Source organism: Cyprinus carpio, unplaced genomic scaffold (assembly GCF_018340385.1).
Source record: "Cyprinus carpio isolate SPL01 unplaced genomic scaffold, ASM1834038v1 S000006585, whole genome shotgun sequence".
In the NCBI taxonomy this organism is placed as follows: Eukaryota; Metazoa; Chordata; class Actinopteri; order Cypriniformes; family Cyprinidae; genus Cyprinus; species Cyprinus carpio.
In genome coordinates, this window is record NW_024879238.1 from 2,198,893 (window position 1) to 2,208,051 (window position 9,159).

Consider the following 9,159-nt stretch of genomic DNA (forward strand, 5'->3'; position numbering starts at 1 on the left):
ACTACCCGATGCTAACAAAACCTGCCAAAAACCAGTTATCTGACAAAAAGCAACAACTAGCTACTTAAGAAAATATGTTGTATAACAGATCACAAATATAAATGAACAGATGTAAATAAATTTCCTCACCCTGAAAAACGAGTCAGCACGGCAGCGATTCTGATTCTGTTGCAACTCTGAAATGAATCCGGTTGGAAACGCGCTATTTTCTAGCTTCTCCAGATTATTAATTATTATTTTAACAGAATAACAACGTTTAAAGTTCATATTAAAGCAATAAGGCCCAAGAAGCCATGGTTTACAGTGAATTACTATACCCTTAGCGACGCGAAGCGGAGTACCTAAAACCCCCTTAGCTGTTATAAATTAACTGTAAACCACGGCTTCACGGGGATTATTGCTTTTATAATGATGTTAATAAAAAAACCTTATTCTTCCACCAAACAATGTAGTTCCTCAGAATCAGTTCAACCAATCAGAATCAAGGACTGGAATTATCTGTTTTATAATTCATAACATTTCATAGCAAACAAAGTATTAAACCTAAATTAAGCAGATACGCAATTAAAAGCGACTTCATAAGCAAATGTCTTGTTACTGGATAAGTGACTGAACAAAGCACGTTCTATCTGTATTACGTCCAGATAATACTTAAAACACAAAATAAAAAACTAAACGAACATGAAACTATACACACATAAAACCAAAAAAGCACAGTAAATACACAAAGTTATATGTACGTATGGACATGTTTGAATTTAAATCTACATGTGTACCTTTTGTGTGTGAGATCAGGCTGGATCTTGATACATGTGTCCCTGCCTGATCTCAGAAGTAACACAAGGACAATGCTTTAGCCCTTTTCAAATGAACATTCTATTAAGACGAGGAAAATCTCTCTAGATTACTGTCTGACCTTAACATTACGTTGATTTAAAGGGATAGAGGCCAGAATCTTTGCACAGTTATTAGAAATTATGAGAGAGACCAATGACACTATTTTTGACTTGAACTGCCACTAGGAATACTACAGCAATATTGTATTTCTGAACGAATTAACATGTACAATGAAACAACAGAGTGATGCATATTACAATACAATCCAGTTCAGCATCTTGCTGGCTACACTGTGTAAATAACTTAAAAGATTAGAAAGCATATTTGTATAGTGTAATGAACTTATGGTGGTATTTTCTACAAACACAATGACACTGGAGAATACCTTAGTTCTTCTGTTTATAATCATGATTTGCTTAAAGAACTCTATAAATATACTAAATAAATAACAGCTCCTGAGTTCAATTTTTATAAAATGCATGGTAACACTTTAGTAACACTATTAACTAGTTGCTTATTAGCATGCATATTACCAGCTGTTTATTAGTACTTATAAAGCACATATTACTGCCTTATTCTGCATGACAATATATTAGATCCCTTAATCCACCCCATACCTAAACCTAACAACTAAGTATTGATAAACAGCAAATTAGGAGTTTCTTGAGTCAAAAGTCATAGTTAATAGTTAGTCAGTAGGAAGAACTGGTAAACCTTATTTTGAGGTCCAATTCTCGCTATTAACAAAACATTAACTGTAGCCGCGTTTCCACCCCTGGAACTTTACCCAGGAACTAGGGACTTTGGGCTGGTACTCATTGTTTCCACCGCAGGAACCAGGATCTAAATAAAGTTCTGGGTAAAAAAATGCCACTCAGAAAGTCCCCTGCTCACGATGTTAATTACTTTTTCAAAGGTCCGGAACTTTTGGGGGCGGGACTTGGGCGCTAAACATGCTGATTGTTGATATCACCCAGCATTGTGATTTCAACCACCATTTATTCTGATTATTTTTCAAATAAAACTGTTATTGTGTCATGAAATGTATCTTTAAAAGTATTTCAGTAATTCCCCCGATTTCGGAGATGGTCAGTTCCACGCGATCAGCGGGAGCTCAGTGATCATGTATACGTGGAGAGCAGCCTCACCTCGGCTAGACCTTCTTCTAGTGCCGCTGGCTCTGATGTCTCTTTAGTGGTTAAACATAAAATATAATTAATTTTAGGTAAATCTAACAGGTAATCTTTGGTCTGTATTCAATTTACCTATATGTTAAAATGAAAATAAAAAGAGGCAATTAATATAATATTTCGTTTCATTGTAATGGCTGTATATATACACATTTCCCTGAAATAAGTAGATTTTTGCAGCTATTATTATGTATAAATGAAAACGAAAGGAGGCAGTGGTATTTGATATCATAGCCTAATTTCGTCTTATTGTTAATATACAGTGAGGAAAATTGCCCAGTAGCCAAGGTGAGCTGACTGATGTTAAGTACGGCTGTTGTTTGCAGAATTACCAGACTCGCGTCATCCCATCCGCGGGAGATCACACTCACATGTCGAACTCGCAAAGTCCAAACTACCGAGAATGCAAGTCCGAAAATGTTGCATACTTTGTATTGAGAAACACACGCAGACCTACGTCACCAGACTATTTTGCCTAATCTTCACGGTATTTTAAACCACGGTGGAAAACGCAGAAAGCAACAGGTCTGGGGGTAAAATAGTTCCTGGGGAAAAAAGTTCCTGATACAATTGTTCCGGGTAATTTCAGTGGAATAAACTTCATATGACTTTTGCCTCAAACTCCTAAGTTTAGGTATTGGGTATAGATTAGGGATGTAGAATATGTTCATGTGGAATATGTGCTTTATAAGCACTTATAAACATAAGCACTAATAAACAGCCGATTAGTTTAATAATAATAGGGCATGCTAATAAGCAACTAGTTAATAGTAAGAATTGGTCCTTAAACTAATGTGTTGCCAGTGTATTTTACAGGTTTTAACCAATAAATGGAAAATATGGGAAGGTGACCAAAAATCCATTAGAGTTTGTAACTTTGGGAAACTAACCAGTGGGCTTTAAAATGGAAACCATATTTGATGGTTTTACAGTCACTCCTCTTACTCTATTTGTAGAGACCACAGTTTCTATTGATTTCAAATCCATAGTTTGCTGAGCAATGACCTTTGTTTTTTTCAACATGCTGGTTTGCAGGTCTCTAGTTTAGCAGAGTGTTGTGAGTTTCTGTTGGCTCATTCATGATTCGCGGCTTGTCCTGTTTGCTACTAGTGCGTTCAGCCTCATCCAAAGCACCCGCTTTTTTCAAGCACAGCACATTCTGGAAACTCTTTTTGAAGTTCTCTGACAAGAAAGCATACAATATTGGGTTTGCGCATCTATTTGGTATCCTAGCACACGACGAATGCAAACATAACTCCTTAAAAAAGGTGTGGTGCTAATGGTGCCATGACCGATGTCACATTGAAAATGTAAGAAAGGCAGCCAGCAGAACACAAAGACGGCAACCACAATGGGACACCATACGCGTCACCCTCTTCTCAGACTGCCTCCGTTTGTTGGAGCTCACCCTGACTCCTGAGGACTTCACTTTGATGATAATGCACAAATAGCACAGACATATGACCATCAGAGGCAGGAAGAAGCCCAGGAAGAAGGTGTAGAACATGAAGGCGGTGTAGTAGGTCTCCTGCGGCTCTGGCCACACGATAGTGCAGAAGCAGCCGCCGGGTTTGGTGATCAGCCCACTGTAGATTACGATTGGGAGATTGACGACGAGAGACACGACCCAAACAACCAGATTAATGGTCTTTGCGACATTTGGCTTCCTCCATTTGGTGGACTTGATGGGATGCACCACAGCGAGGTACCGATCGATGCTCATCACCATCAGACAGAAAATACTGGTGAACTGATTGAGAGAGTCCACAGTCATGACCACGCGGCACAGAGCTGCGCCAAATGGCCAGTGCACCAACGCCAACTGGATGGCGATGAAGGGCAAACCGAGCATGAACAGCACGTCTGCCACCGCCAGGTTTAGGATGTAGATATTGGTGACCGTCTTCATCTTGGCATATCGCAGGATGACGTAAATGACCAGAGCGTTTCCACACAGACCGATGGCACACACCACAAAGTACATGAAGGTGATGACGGCCGTGCTGGTTTTGGTCAAGCTCTGGTCCGTCTCGTTTCCCAGGCCTTCTTCAGATATGTTCCCGAGCATGATGTCATCGTACCTGGGGAGTCCAGACAGATTGCTGGGGAGGTACTGGGTGAGAACGAAAATGTCCAGAATCCATTATGTATATCCCTCAGATTCCCAATTACATTAAGTGTGACTTACAGCCTGGGGGGAAAACATATGGTGGTCACATGAAGTATATACTCTTGTATATATCCTATATATGTTTGTGAGAACATACAGAGGGAGCTGTCCCTACTGCGTAAAAACATTATCCTAACGGACAGATTTTGGAACATTTTAAATCAACAGCAAGTCAACGCGTTTTATTCAAAACTAATTTTTCCACACAGAAGAATTAGGGTGTATTGACACCAGGAAAGCCCGCTAGTTTACTTGCTTTGTATTACTTATTTACCGTTTTAAATTTTTAGGCCAACCACAAAATTTCAAATCAAGCTGTAATGAAGATGGTATGGTCCTGTATACTTAAGTTTACTTTGATATGAAAGATTAATGCTTCCCGTCAAACAGTTTTTTTTTTATTTTATTTTTTTATGTAGTTCTGTATAGCTGTATAGTGCACAGTCTAGTAACTGACTTGGGAGAGCAATGTCCTCTATGTCACAATCATCCCCGGTGGACAAACAGGCTGAAAAGCAAAGTAATCAATGTCCCTCTGAGATCCAGACCCATTTATGGCTTTCATTTTTTTTTTCTAGGGCATGTGTGCATTAATCCTAATATTAACCACTAAAGCTCCAGGGCTGAAAGTGTCTGTCACTTCACTGACAGTCCAGAGCTGCTCATGTCAATGCAAGGGGTTTCATTTGGAGCATTAATTACAGTCTCTTTAGAAAAAAGCAAGAACTTTTAAGTGGAAAAGTGGATATTCTATCTAGACATGAAGGTAACAATTTTATGAGACAATGACGTTGCTTAGTATAACTCTCTCCGTTTATGGTTCATTCATACAAAGTGGCCATAGAACTAAGAAAATTATAAACAGAAAACAGTGTTCTATATTAATATCCACTGTGGCTTTGCCGAAATATTTTTTAAATATCAACATATGCATTCATATTTAAATTTCTGAATTTTCTGATGGACACAATAAATAAAAACTATTTAAAAAACATACTTTAGGAACAGGTTATTCTTACCTTCAAGTTGATGTGTGTTGTACAGTACAGTGGGATCCCGTTCATGGTTCTGCTGAAGAGCACATGTGGAATATCCAAACACATGATCTGATCTGATCTGAAACTGAAGAGATTTGACCCTGTGCCGAGACAAGCCTCTCTGAGAGAGAGAGACAGGCTGTGTATGCGTATAATTAAAAGAAAATTTCTCTGAGTCAAGTTACTGTATGACTTACTTTATGACCACCACTGATTTCACCACTAAAACATCAGTAAAACATTATTCTGTATACATTGCACTGTGATATATTGCTATTGTTTGTGTGCGCACTGTGATAACAATGAGTATATGAACCCTTTTGAAATTATCTTCCCTGTTGAAATAACAACAATAGAAACCATTATAGAAATTATAATTGTTTCCACTACAAATACCATTACAAACCATCAACTATTAACCATTAAAATAGTTTCTTGTAGTATGTTTTGGGACAAATTTCAACAGGATTTAGTGGTTTTGACAAGCCACCAATAAAAGGTGACAAATTACCAGTAGAGACCTACAGGGACCAGTACAGGTTCCATTAAAACCAATACAATTTCCATTAAAACCAGCAAAAACCATTACCAATTCTGTAATGGTTTCTATTGTTTGTTTGTTGAGTGGAAGTGTTTTTTCAGCAGGATAGCTTTCTAAAACGTATAACTTATAAAATGTTGGTCACTTATTGAGTGGAAGTGTGGGTCACACACACACACACACACACACACACACACACACACACACACACACATACAGACATTTACACTGGGTGTTCATGAATGGTAAGAGACCCTGCCTGTAAATAAAGAAAATAAAAACCAGACACGAAACAACAAACAAGTTTGGCAAAGCACAATGGACGATTCTGAGAGAGGTGAAAAATAACCTCCTGAACACTTCACAAACTGGGTCCAGAAGCGTGGAGGATGGAGCATCATGGTTTGGCGCTGCTTTGCTGCCTCAGGGTCTGGACATTTTACAAGCATTGAAGAACAATGAATCCAAATGTCTATCATGATATTTTAACTAAAAATACTGCTAAACTTAAACATACAGAGCCCGCACATGACATGCAAGAAAAAAAAAATTGTGCGTTGTGCACATGGTTTATTAATTTGTTCCCTCAAAATACAATACCCATCACATAAAAATAATAATTTCCCCCCTCTTAATAAAAAAATCACACACATGATATAATAATTCATGCCATCGTTCAAGGTAAATTGTGCGCAGGTTTGAATCATTACCTCCAAACAGATGCTGGTGTTTTAATTATCTTCAGTAGGCTACGTACTGTATCACATCCGCCGCCTTTGTGAACAGGCTGAACTCAAAATAAAACCCAATTAAAGTGTCTCTGTCCATAACATGTGTACGCTGACAGGAAGTACAACTAATTATTTTGTGTGCACAATTTACGTAGAACAGTGGGATGAATTATTACAATGAGCAAACAATTTACTTGAAATGAGGGAACGAATTATTATTATATTATAAATCGAGGTAACAAATTAATAAATTGCGGCCGAAATTTTTTTTTGTCTTGCATGTCATGTTCGGGGCTCTGTAGAAACAGAATTGGGATATTCCAAAATTGGTCAAGTCTTAGGCACCGTTTACACTAGTGTGTTTTTAAAACGGTGTTTTAGAATGAAATGATCCTTGTCTACACTGCCGTTTTCACTACGTTTCAGAAACGATCTCTGTTTATACTACACAACTTAATGTTATTGTTTACACAGTCGTCAAGGATACGCAGAGCGAATGTGGGCAGCCACGCCATCGTTTTCAAAAGTCTCCGGTTTGGTCTGTTTACACTGAAATGCAACCCCGGAGTTTTCAAACTAAAACGGGGTCTGCAGCATTTTCAAAACTCCATTTTCGAGGGTCGAAAACGCCGGAGTAGTGTAAACGATAGGCGCAACCATAATAAAAGTTATGCGTTTTAAAACGAAGATGCACTAGTGTAAACGGGGCCTTATAAGCTGGGTTTGGGTTGCTACCAAAGGAAAATCTACAAATTACTAAATTTTAAGGGTTCACTTAATTTTTTTTTCCACCCTGCACTCCGAAATGATTATCAATTGTAATTTTCACAATACATTATGTTCTTAAATTTAGCCAGATCATTGTCTATAATTGTGAGTTAAGTTTAAAGCAAGTCATATGCAGCAACAGCAATCGCAATTGTTTGGTTTTCCTCGATTTTCTACAAGAACCAACACACAGTCTCTGTTTAGTGGTCAGATATGGATAATTGACTCTTTAACTTGCGTCCCTGTTTGCTATTCCCTGATTCAGCTGTATTAAAGTACAGTATGTGAGAGGAAAAGAGAAAAACAGATATAAAGTGCGCTGACATTAGACAGAATGGAAATATTACAATGACGCCATAAATATGGTAATTACACATAGCATCATCTAGAAACATTTAGTGACTTTTTTTTCAAACAGGGGTTTGGCCACTTTCCATCGAGAGTATTTGGCAACAGTCATGACCGGCTTTTAACCTCATTACCAAAGCTTGGAAGTGAGAAGTGACTGCTGAGCTCTTGTGCTGCGGTTTTCATCTCTGTGCAGCTGCGGCGTCTCTGAATAACTGGGACCCGCTTATGTAGAACATGCCTTTCAAGAGCCGCAGCAGGATTTGTCAGAAGGATTACATCATCCAGCACTAGGAGGATTACATCATGTGGCACTAGTCAGCAATGCATCATTTTACAGACATCGTGTAGTGTGGGGGAAACAAATCAACGTTACTAGAGTTACCCATTGGGGAAATTAAAGAAAATACTTTTTCAGGACACAATGCTTATGTTTGGAAACTGAAACCGCCACCAATTATTCCATTTGGTGTGTTACACAGGAATTGTCAGCTATAATAGAGTAGAGTACTCAAGACAAAAGTACTCAAGATGAAAGTTTTAATTATGTTGTATACATTCACTTTTAAGGTACGTAGTTATGCTTAGGTATAAAGTAGGATTAAGGAATGTTTAGGTATAGAGTAGGATTAAGGAATCTAAAGTATGGTCATGCAGAAAAACGCATTAACAAATGCTTTATAAATACTAGTACCTGCTTTTGTACTTTGTGAAGGTCAAGCTACACATCAGAACTCTGTTCTTTGCTTTTACTCATTGTGATGGATGATTAAGAAATTTGGGCTTTTGTGTTAGCTATTGTGTATAGTTATACACTTGTGAAACAGGAAGTCATGGCTGGACAATTTCATGTTTGTAGTCACTCTTGTGTACTAAATATTTAAATATTAATAGGAATATTAGTTTCCAGGGTTCTAAGAATTGTGGCCAATGTGTATTGGAGAAAACTATCTCATAATGTGATTTTTCCTTCCACTTTTTAATTGTTTTACTTCAGTGAAATAAATGTGATCCTGGAGCACAAAAGCAGTCATAAGTAGCACTGGTATATTTGTAGCAATAGCCAACAATACATTGTATGGATCAAAATTATAAATTTTCCTTTTATGCCAACAATCATTATAATATTAAGTAAAGATCATGTTTCATGAAAACCTTAATTTTTGATTAGTAATATGCATTGCTAAGAACTTCATTTGGACAACTTTAAAGGCGATTTTCTCAATGTTGATGTTTTTGGACCCTCAGATTCCAGATTTTCAAATTGTTGTATCTCTGCCAAAATATTGTCATCCTAACAGACCACGCATCAACAGAAAGCTAATTTATTCAGCTTTCAGATTATGTAAAAAATTGAGATTTCAGATTTGCTAATATTTACCAAGGGTGCCAATAAATTTGAGCAGTAATATAACATAGTTAAAATACGTGTATATATAGTTATTTTACATACATTATGCAGTTAAGCAGCCATTGCGTTATTTTGTTGATGTTGTTGAAGAGAATAGTATTCTGTAGAAGTTTTCTGCTATGTCTG

At 37.4% G+C, this 9,159-nt stretch overlaps 1 pseudogene; it reads right to left on the reverse strand.

Moving 5' to 3' along the window:
- Positions 1–3,066: 3,066 nt before the first annotated feature.
- On the reverse strand, positions 3,067–5,376 carry LOC109108704 (annotated as a pseudogene).
- Between the last annotated feature and the right edge of the window lie 3,783 nt (positions 5,377–9,159).